The 11,268-nt window shown below is 49.8% G+C and overlaps 1 protein-coding gene across 1 annotated transcript in view; it reads left to right on the top strand.

The window, feature by feature from the left end:
- Nucleotides 1-6,113: 6,113 nt before the first annotated feature.
- LOC144600011 (cyclin-I-like) overlaps nt 6,114-11,268 on the top strand; it is a 28,297-nt gene continuing 23,142 nt past the window's right edge. The window contains exon 1 of the mRNA XM_078411326.1: nt 6,114-6,399. The gene's annotated coding sequence lies outside the window, so the exon portion shown is untranslated. The remainder of the gene's footprint in view (nt 6,400-11,268) is intronic.

The following is an 11,268-nucleotide window of genomic DNA, read 5'->3' as shown; positions in this document are numbered from 1 at the left end:
GCCTTAAAAATAGTCATTGACTTGGCCTCCAAAGCCTTTTGTGGCAAAGAATTCCACAGGTTCACCGCCCTCTGACTAAAGAAATTCCTCCTCATCTCCTTCTGAAAGGAACGTCCTTTAAGACTCTCCCACTAGTGGAAACATCGTCTCCACATCCACGCTATCCAGGCCTTTCACTAATCGGTAAGTTTCAATGAGGTCCCCCCCTCATCCTTTTAAACTCCAGCGAGTGCAGGCCCAAAATTGATCACAATACTCCAAATGCGGCCTGACCAGCATCTTATAGAGCCTCAGCATTACATCCCTGTTTGTGTATTCTAACCCTCTTGAAATAAATGGTAGCATTGCGTTTGCTTTCCTTACTAACGATTCAATCAATAATCAATAGTCATTTATTTGTCACATACACATAAATGTGTAGTGAAATGAAACATTACCCGCAGTTCAACAATAAGACCAATAAGAATAATCAATAAAAATGCAATAACACGCACAATCATAAACTAACACCAAACAAAAGAAACATCCATCACAGTGAGTCTCCTCCAGTCACCTCCTCACTGTGATGGAAGGCCAGAATGTCTTTTTCTCTTCCCCTGCCGTCTTCTCCCGCGGTCAGGCTGTTGAAGTTGCCACGTCAGGGCGGTCGGGGCTCCCGACATTGAAGCCCCCGCCGGGCAGAGAAAATCCCGCGGCCTATTTCAGGCCGCGCCGGACGGTGAAATGTCCGACTTGCAGATTAACTTTTTGGGAATCCTGCACCTCCGATTTCTGGATTCTCTCCCCGTTTAGAAAATAGCCTACGCCTTTATTCCTATTAACAAAATGCACGACTCCACATTTTGCTGCCACTATATTCCATCTGCCACTTCTCCGCCCACTCTCCCAACCTGTCCAAGTCCTTCTGCAGAGTCCCTGCTTTCTCTACACTACCTGCCCCTCCACCTACTTTAATATCATCTGCAAACTTGGCCACAAAGCCTTCAATCCCCCGATTTATTCACAAAATGCTGGAGTAACTCAGCAGGTCAGGCAGCATCTCGGGAGAGAAGGAATGGGTGACGTTGCGGGTCGAGACCCTTCTTCAGACTGATGTCAGGGGGGCGGGACAAAGGAAGGATATAGAAACATAGAAACATAGAAAATAGGTGCAGGAGTAGGCCATTCGGCCCTTCGAGCCTGCACCGCCATTCAATATGATCATGGCTGATCATCCAGCTCAGTAGCCTGTACCTGCCTTCTCTCCATACCCCCTGATCCCTTTAGCAAAAAGGGCCACATCTAACTCCCTCTTAAATATAGCCAATGAACTGGCCTCAACTACCTTCTGTGGCAGAGAATTCCACAGACTCACCACTCTCTGTGTGAAGAAATGTTTTCTCATCTCGGTCCTAAAAGACTTCCCCCTTATCCTTAAGCTGTGACCCCTGGTTCTGGACTCCCCCAACATCAGGAACAATCTTCCCGCATCTAGCCTCTCCAACCCCTTAAGAATTTTATATGTTTCTATAAGATCCCCCCTCAGTCTTCTAAATTCCAGCGACTACAAGCCCAGTCTATCCAGTCTTTCCTCATATGCAAGTCCCGCCATCCCAGGGATTAATCTGATGAACCTTCTCTGTACTCCCTCTAAGGCAAGAACATCTTTCCTCAGGTTAGGAGACCAAAACTGCACACAATACTCCAGGTGCGGTCTCACCAAGGCCCTGTACAACTGCAGCAGAACCTCCCTGCTCCTAAACTCAAATCCTCTTGCTATGAATGCCAACATACCATTCGCTTTCTTCACTGCCTGCTGCACCTGCATGCTTGCTTTCAATGACTGGTGCACCATGACACCCAGGTCACGTTGCATCTCCCCTTCTCCCAATCGGTCACCATTCAGGTAATACTCTGCTTTCCTGTTCTTGCCGTCAAAGGCGGCACGGTAGCGCAGCGGTAGAGTTGCTGCTTTACAGCGAATGCAGCGCCGGAGACTCAGGTTCGATCCTGACTACGGGTGCTGTCTGTATGGAGTTTGTACGTTCTCCCCGTGACCTGCGTGGGTTTTCTCCGAGATCTTCGGTTTCCTCCCACACTCCAAAGACGTACAGGTATGTAGGTTAATTGGCTGGGTAAATGTAAAAATTGTCCCTAGTGGGTGTAGGATAGTGTTAATGTATGGGGATCGCTGGGCGGCACGGACTTGGTGGGCCGAAAAGGCCTGTTTCCGGCTGTATATATATGATATGATATGATATGAAGGTGGATAACCTCACATTTATCCACATTATATTGCATCTGCCATGCATTTGCCCACTCGCCTAATCTATCCAAGTCACTCTGCAGCCTCCTAGCATCCTCCTCGCAGCTAACACTGCCACCCAGCTTCGTGTCATCCGCAAACTTAGAGATGTTGCATTCAATTCCCTCGTCCAAATCATTAATATACACTGTAAATAACTGGGGTCCCAGCACTGAGCCTTGCGGTACCCCACTAGTCACTGCCTGCCATTCCGAAAAGGACCCGTTTATTCCTACTCTTTGCTTCCTGTCCGCCAACCAATTTTCTATCCACCTCAAAACTGAACCCTCAATACCGTGTGCTTTAAGTTTGTACACCAATCTCCTATGTGGGACCTTGTCGAAGACCTTCTGAAAGTCCAGATATAACACATCGACTGGTTCTCCCTTATCCACTCTACTAGTTACATCCTCGAAAAATTCTATAAGATTCGTCAGACATGATTTGCCTTTGGTAAATCCATGCTGACTTTGTCCGATGATTTCACCACTTTCCAAATGTGATGCTATCACATCTTTAATAACTGACTCTAGCATTTCTCCCACTACCGATGTTAGGCTAACTGGTCTATAATTCCCCGTTTTCTCTCTACCTCCCTTTTTAAAAAGTGGGGTTACATTAGCTACCCTCCAGTCCTCAGGAACTACTCCAGAATCTAAAGAGTTTTGAAAAATTATCACTAATGCATCCACTATTTCTGAGGCTACTTCCTTAAGCACTTTGGGATGCAGCCTATCTGGCCCTGGGGATTTATCTGCCTTTAATCCATTTAATTTACCTAACACCACTTCCCGACTAACCTGGATTTCCCTCAGTTCCTCCATCTCATTAGACCACCGGTCCCCCGTTATTTCCGGCAGACGGTTTATGTCTTCCTTAGTGAAGACAGAACCAAAGTATTTGTTCAATTGGTCTGCCATCTCCTTGTTCCCTATGATCAATTCACCTGTTTCCGATTGCAAGGGACCTACATTTGCCTTAACTAATCTTTTTCTCTTGACATATCTATAAAAGCTTTTGCAGTCTGTTTTTATGTTCCTTGCCAGTTTTCCCCTCATAATCTATTTTCCCTTTCCTAATTAAGCCCTTTGTCCTCCTCTGCTGGACTCTGAATTTCTCCCAGTCCTCTGGTATGCTACTTTTTCTGGCTAATCTGTATGCTTCATCTTTTGTTTTAATACTATCCTTGATTTCCCTTGTTAGCCACGGATGCACTACCTTTCCTAGTTTGTTCTTTTGCCAAACTGGGATGAACACTTGTTGTAGTTCATCCATGCGACCTTTAAATGTCTTCCATTGCATGTCCACCGTCAACCCTTTCAGCATCAATCGCCAGTCTATCTTGGACAATTCACGCCTCATACCCTCAAAGTTACCTTTCTTTAAGTTCAGAACACTTGTTTCTGTATCGACTTTTGTCACTCTCCATCCTAATGAAGGATCCTAATAACGATATAGGTTGAGACAGGAAGATAGAGGGAGATCTGGGAAGGGGGAGGGGAAGAGAGGGACAGAGGAACTATCTAAAGTTGGAGAAGTCGATGTTCATACCACTGGGCTGCAAGCTGCCCAGGCGAAATATGAGGTGCTGTTCCTCCAATTTCTGGTGGGCCTCACTATGGCACTGGAGGAGGCCCATGACAGAAAGGTCAGACACTGGAGGAGGCCCATGACAGAAAGGTCAGACACTGGAGGAGGCCCATGACAGAAAGGTCAGATTCTGTCATGGGCCTCCTCCAGTGCCATAGTGAGGCCCACTGGAAATTGGAGGAACAGCACCTCATATTTCACCTGGGCAGCTTGCAGCCCAGTGGTATGAACATCGACTCGACCCAAAACGTCACTCATTCCTTCTCTCCCGAGATGCTGCCTGACCCGCTGAGTTACTCCAGTATTTTGTGAAGAAATCATTAATATACAACGTGAGTAGCACCGACCCCTGCAGGACTCCGCTAGTCACAGTCCTCTGTGCTCCCCTCCCTCACCTCCTCCCCCTCCCCTCCGCCTCCCTCCTCTCCCTCCCTAAAATGTGAATAACTTAAAAAATATAACACCGATTTCAATGAAACTTTTCCCACCAGCCCCAAAAGGGACGACGGTGAGTAAGGTGGGCCCAAAATTGTCTCGCTTTCCTGTACCATTTGGGCTGTAGTTCAGGAACAAACAAACGAGAGTATTAGTATATAGATTACAAGACAGAAATGGTCTGAAGAAGGGTCTCTCGACCCGAAACACCACCTGTTCCTTCTGTCCACAGATGCTGCCTGACTGACCCGCTGAGTTACCCCAGCATTTTGTGCCTATCTTTGGTGTAAACCAGCATCTGCAGTTCCTCTTTACACATACTAGAGTGAAATATATGTTGTGCCCCCCACCCCCACCATCACCCCACCCCCCCATCACCAATCCCCCCACCCCCATCCCCAATCCCCCCACCCCACCCCCACTAACAACAACCCCTCCCACCAATCTCACCCATTGGGCTCAATGGGGGGGAAAAAAAGTGAGAAATGTCAGGACTTTAGAGGGAGGTTTTTTGAGTTGGTGGAAGTGACTACAGCAAGTTGTGAGTGGGGGGGGGGGGGGGGTAATAAACCCATTCCTTCTCTCCTGAGATGCTGCCTGACCTGCTGAGTTACTCCAGCACTTTGTGAATCCAACTCCTTCGATCTGTACCGGCATCTGCAGTTACTTTCTTACAATAAACGAGTGGCATTCATTGTTTCTGGCCCGCTGGCCGAATGGCCTCCAGTCCCCCCCCCCCCCTCCCCTCCCTGCACCCATTTTCTACGAGAGGAACTAAAACACAAGTGGAGGGCGGACACCAAACATTGGAGTGACTCAGGGCGGTGGGTGGGGGGGGGGGGTACAGGTCCCGTCTCGACTCACAACATGGACCGTGGTTGATGGATGTTGGGGACGGGACGGTCCGCACGTAACTGGTGTCGACGTGAAGGAACGAGGAGGGACTGGGGCTGGGGCTGGGGCTAGTTGGAGACTCGGGCTCCTCTCTCTCTCTCTCTCTCTGGATCCACACAAAGGGCGGCGGCTGTTGCTACTGCTGCTGCTGCTGCGATCACTCTCTCTCTCTCTCTCTCTCTCTCTCTCTCTCTCTCTCTCTCTCTCTCTCCCCCTCTCTTTCTCCCTCCCCCTCTCTCACTCTCTCTCACACTCTCCCTCCCCCTCTCTCTCTCTCTCTCTCTCCCCCTCTCTTTCTCCCTCCCCCTCTCTCACTCTCTCTCCCACTCTCTCTCCCTCCCTCTCCCCCCACTCTCTCTCCCCCCACTCTCTCTCCCCCCACTCTCTCTCCCCCCACTCTCTCTCCCTCCCTCTCCCCCCACTCTCTCTCCCACTCTCTCTCCCTCCCTCTCCCCCTTCTCTCCCTCCCTCTCCCCTCTCTCTCTCACACACTCTCTCCCTCCCCTCCCCCTCTCTCTCTCCCCCTCCCTCTCTCTCTCCCCCTTTCTCTCCCTCCCCCTCTCTCCTTCTCCCCCTCTCTCTCCCTCCCTCTCCCGCTCTCTCTCCCACTCTCTCCCCCTCTCTCTCACACCCTCCCCCTCTCTCTCACACCCTCCCTTCCTCTCTCTCCCCCTCTCTTTTTCTTTCTCTCTCTCTCTCACTCCCTCTCTCTCCCACTACCTCTCCCACCTCTCTCTCTCTCCCCCTCTCTCCCTCTCTCTCACACTCTCCCCCTCTCTCTCTCTCCCTCTCTCTCTCTCTCCCTCTCTCTCCCCCTCTCTTTCTCCCTCCCCCTCTCTCTCTCTCTCTCCCCCTCTCACTCTCTTCCCCCTCACACTCACTCCCTCTCCCTCTCCCTCTCTCTCTCTCCTTCCTTCTCCCCCTCTTTCTCTCCCTCTCTCTCTCCTTCCCTCCCTCCCACTACCTCTCACACTCCCTCTCCCCCCCCCCCTTGCCCTGCCCTGTGCTGGGCATCGCTTGCGCTCCCGGACGATGCTCGCCTCTCTGGGGGAGATTTCATTCCCTGGTTCACTGCCTGACGCCGACTCTCGTTCCCCTTCTGTGTTGCGGCCGAGGAGGGTTCCTGTGAACGGAGGGACGAAGATGTCCAACTGATCGATGGCTCCTTGGAGCGGGGCGGAGAAACGGGCAAAGAGGTCAGTTACCCGGAGCTTTTCTCAACTTTTCCACCCCTGCCCTGTCCAGCCCTGCCCTGTCCAGCCCTGCCCTGCCCTGTCCAGCCCTGCCCTGTCCACCCCTGCCCTGTCCACCCCTGCCCTGTCCTTCCCAGCCCTGCCCTGTCCAGCCCTGCCCTGTCCACCCCTGCCCTGTCCACCCCTGCCCTGTCCAGCCCTGCCCTGCCCTGCCCTGTCCAGCCCTGTCCAGCCCTGCCCTGTCCAGCCCTGCCCTGTCCAGCCCTGCCCTGTCCACCCCTGCCCTGTCCACCCCTGCCCTGTCCACCCCTGCCCTGTCCAGCCCTGCCCTGTCCACCCCTGCCCTGTCCACCCCTGCCCTGTCCACCCCTGCCCTGTCCACCCCTGCCCTGTCCAGCCCTGCCCTGTCCAGCCCTGCCCTGCCCTGCCAGCAGCGAGATAGATCAAAAACAGTGGTCAGAGTGTGATCAACAAGAGTGTGATAGATCAACAGTGGTCAGAGGTCTTGGCGACATTGTGTGTCTCAATGTAGGCAGGGGTGTAGCTTGCATGTAACTTAGTTGTATGTTACAGTTAGTTGCATGTTACATGTAGTTGGATGTTAGCGTTAGTTGTATGTTACAGTTAGTTGCATGTCACAGTTAGTTGCATGTTACATGTAGTTGGATGTTAGCATTAGTTGTATGTTACAGTTAGTTGTATGTTACAGTTAGTTGTATGTTAGTTGTATGTTACAGTTAGTTGTATGTTACAGTTAGTTGCATGTCACAGTTAGTTGCATGTTACATGTAGTTGTATGTTACAGTTAGTTGTATGTTACAGTTAGTTGTATGTTACAGTTAGTTGCATGTTAGTTAGTTGTATGTTACATTTTAGACAATAGATAATAGGTGCAGGAGTCGGCCATTCGAGCCAGCACCGCCATTCAATGTGATCATGGCTGATCATTCTCAATCAGTACCCCGTTCCTGCCTTCTCCCCATACCCCCTGACTCCGCTATCCTTAAGAGCTCTATCTAGCTCTCTCTTGAATGCATTCAGAGAATTGGCCTCCACTGCCTTCTGAGGCAGAGAATTCCACAGATTTACAACTCTCTGACTGAAAAAGTTTTTCCTCATCTCAGTTCTAAATGGCCTACCCCTTATTCTTAAACTGTGGCCCCTTGTTCTGGACTCCCCCAACATTGGGAACATGTTTCCTGCCTCTAACGTGTCCAACCCCTTAATAATCTTATACGTTTCGATAAGATCTCCTCTCATCCTTCTAAATTCCAGTGTATACAAGCCTAGTCGCTCCAGTCTTTCAACATATGAAAGTCCCTGGGGTTGAACTGTTCTCACTGCAGTCGCTGCCTCGGGTACACAGGCGTTCAGCTGGTCTTGTGTGTGTGTGTGTGTTCTGTAAATAATGAAGTCTCTGAATTGAAGGCAGTATATGTACCACTGCACGATTTGCAGTCCGCTTCCTTCATCTCCTTTGCAAGACATTGCACAGTCGCAGCAACACTGACCGACGAGTTTGGGTCAACAAAGACAGACACAAAACGCTGGAGTAACTCAGCGGGAAACAGGCAGCATCTCTGGAGAGAAGGAATGGGAGACGCTGCCTGTCCCGGCCGAGTTACCCGCCCACCATTTTGTGTCTATCTTTGGTGTAAACCAGCATAAGGCCATAAGTGATAGGAGTGGAATTTAGAAGGATGAGAGGAGATCTTATCCAAACGTATAAGATTATTAAGGGGTTGGACATGTTCGAGGCAGGAAACATGTTCCCAATGTTGGGGGAGTCCAGAACAAGGGGCCACAGTTTAAGAATAAGGGGTAGGCCATTTAGAATTGAGATGTGGAAAAACTTTTTCAGTCAGAGAGTTGTGAATCTGGAATTCTCTGCCTCAGAAGGCAGTGGAGGCCAATTCTCTGAATGCATTCAAGAGAGAGCTAGATAGAGCTCTTAAGGATAGCGGAGTCAGGGGGTATAGGGAGAAGGCAGGAACGGGGTACTGATTGAGAATGATCGGCCATGATCACATTTAATGGCAGTGCTGGCTCGAAGGGCCAAATGGCCTCCTCCTGCACCTATTGTCTATTGAGTGGAATTAGGCCATTCGGTCCATTATGTCTACTCTGCCATTCAATCATGGCTGATCTATCTCTCCCTCCTAACTCCATTCTCCTGCCTTCTCCATAACCCCTGACACCCGTACTAATCAAGAATCTATCTATCTCTGCCTTAAAAATATCCACTAACTTGGCCCCCACAGCCTTCAGTGGCAAAGAATTCCACAGAGTCACCACCCTCTGACTAAAGAAATTCCTCATCTCCTTCCTAAAAGAACGTCCTTTAATTCTGAGGCTATGACCTCTAGTCCGAGACTCTGTCCCACTAGTGGAAACATCCTCTCCACATCCACTCTATCCAAGCCTTTCACTATTCTGTACGTTTCAATGAGGTCCCCCCTCATTCTTCTAAGCTCCAGCGAGTACAGGCCCAGTGCTGACAAACGCTCATACTCATTCCTGGGATCATTTTTGTATAGTGCAGTTCCTTCCTACACATTCAGGTTGAGTCAATTTTTAGATTTAGAGATACAGCGCAGAAACAGGCCCTTCAGCCCACCGGGTCCGTGCCGCCCAGCGATCCCTACTCACTAACACTATCCTACACCCACTAGGGACAATTTTTACATTTGCCCAGCCAATTAACCTACATACCTGTACGTCTTTGGAGTGTGGGAGGAAACCGAAGATCTCGGAGAAAACCCATTTCTTTTCAACCCCTCAGTTCATCCACAAGGGTCTTTCAACCTATGTCCTTATTTTGGAAGGAACACTGACCGACCGCTGTGATGTGGGGAACTTAGAATGCACTTCTGGGTTTTTTTTAAAGTAAAAATTGTGGTTGCATTTTGAGAAAAGTTAGGGGAATTCCACAATTGTGTAACTAAATGTAACTTCCGATAATGTTGAGGGAAGTAGATAGAATCATAGTCATACAGCACGGATAAAGGCCCTTCGGCCCCACTCATCCATGCCGACCCATGTACGCTTTTCTTTCCCGAAGAAGCATCTTTTGTTCAATTAATCACAGATACAGAGTACTGAAAAGTACTGACATTTGTACTGATCAAGACTGACATTTGGAAGTTTGCAAACATCAATCAAACAGTCCTCAAGTTACAATGTTCATAAGTGATAGGGGAAGAATGAGGCCATTCTGCCCATCGAGTCTACTCTACCATTCCATCATGGCTGATCTATCTCTCCCTCCTAACCCCATTCCCCTACCTTCTCCCCATAACCCCTGTCTCCCGTACTGATTGAGGATCTGTCAATCTCTGCTTTAAAAATATCCACTGACTCGGCCTCCACAGCCGCCTGTGCCAATGAATTCCACAGCTTCACCACCCACTAACGAGAGAAATTCCTCTTCGTCTCCTTTCTATAGGAATGTTCTTTAATTCTGAGGCCGTGCCCTCTGGTCCTGGGCTCTCCCACTAGTGGAAACACCCTCTCCACATCCACTCTATCACGGCCTTTCACTATGTCATCCTGAGCCACAGTACACCCAACCCCCGTGGCGACCAGCGTTCATGGAAGGCCTGGAGAGTCCCTGGGGGCACCCTTTGCTCCCTCTCCTGGGACACGCAGGCATGGACGTAGGCTAGGGAGAGGGGCAGGCAGTCGGCTCGGGTACAAGCCACAACTGCCCGGACCCGTCGAATGGCCATCTTGGCCAGGGACCCATATATACACTAGTCTCACTTGTCTCCATTTGTTTCACATCCCTCTAAACCTTTCCAATCCTTTTCCTGGCCCTTTTGGGGGGGTTTTATGTACAATTCACCCTGTTTATCAGGGTCCACTGAGCACCTCGTCGTACCATGACAATGTATCTCATGTTTGCTTGGGTAGATTGCACCCAATGTTACGGAGGTTCACTTGTGACCACGTGGGTCTCCTTCTGGTGCTCTGGTTTCCCCCCACATCCCAAAGAGGTGCAGGTTTGTGTAGGGAATAGGGTTATTCTTGTCACGTGTACCGAGGTACAGTAAAAAGCTTTTGTTTTCATGCATAATGCTATGCATAGATACAATTGATCCAAGCTCAAGTACAATAGGGAGAGCAAAGGGGAAGATACAGAGTGCAGAATATAGTTCTCAGCATTGTAGCGCACCAGTTCCAGAGACAAAGTCCAATGTCCGCAATGGGGTAGAGGTGAATCGGACGGTACACCAGCTTATGGAAGGACTGTTCAGAAGTCTGATAATAGAGGGGAAGAAGCTGTTTCTGGTGGTGCGTGCCTTTAAGTTTGAATTGAGTTTATTGTCACGTGTACCGAGGTACAATGAAAAGCTTTTGTCGCGAGCCAACCAGTCAGCAGAAAGACAATACATGATTACAATCGAGCCGTCCACAGTGTACACATGATAAAGGGAAGAATGTTAGTTACGTTTAGGGCAAGGTAAAGCCAATAAAGTCTGATCAAAGATCGTCCGAGGGTCTCCAGTGAGGTGGATAGTAGTTCAGCACTGCTCTCTGGTTGTGGTGGGATGGTTCAGTTGTCTGATAACAGCTGGGAGGAAACTGACCCTGAATCTGGAGGTGTGCGTTTTCACACTTCTGTACCTCTTGCCCCATGATCTTCCCAATCTTCTGCCTGAGGGAGCGGGGGGGAGGGGAAGGGCAGCACGGTGGCGCAGCGGTAGAGTTGCTGCCTTACAGCGAATGCAGCGCCGGAGACTCAGGTTCCATCCCGACTACGGGCGCCGTACTGTACGGAGTTTGTACGTTCTCCCCGTGACCCGCATGGGTTTTCTCCGAGATCTTCGGTTTCCTCCCACACTCCAAAGACGTACAGGTATGTAGGTCAAT

Source organism: Rhinoraja longicauda, chromosome 14 (genome assembly GCF_053455715.1).
Source record: "Rhinoraja longicauda isolate Sanriku21f chromosome 14, sRhiLon1.1, whole genome shotgun sequence".
NCBI classification, from domain to species: Eukaryota; Metazoa; Chordata; class Chondrichthyes; order Rajiformes; family Arhynchobatidae; genus Rhinoraja; species Rhinoraja longicauda.
The sequence above is the reverse complement of the archived record's forward strand: the minus strand, read 5'-3'. Positions and strand labels throughout refer to the sequence as shown.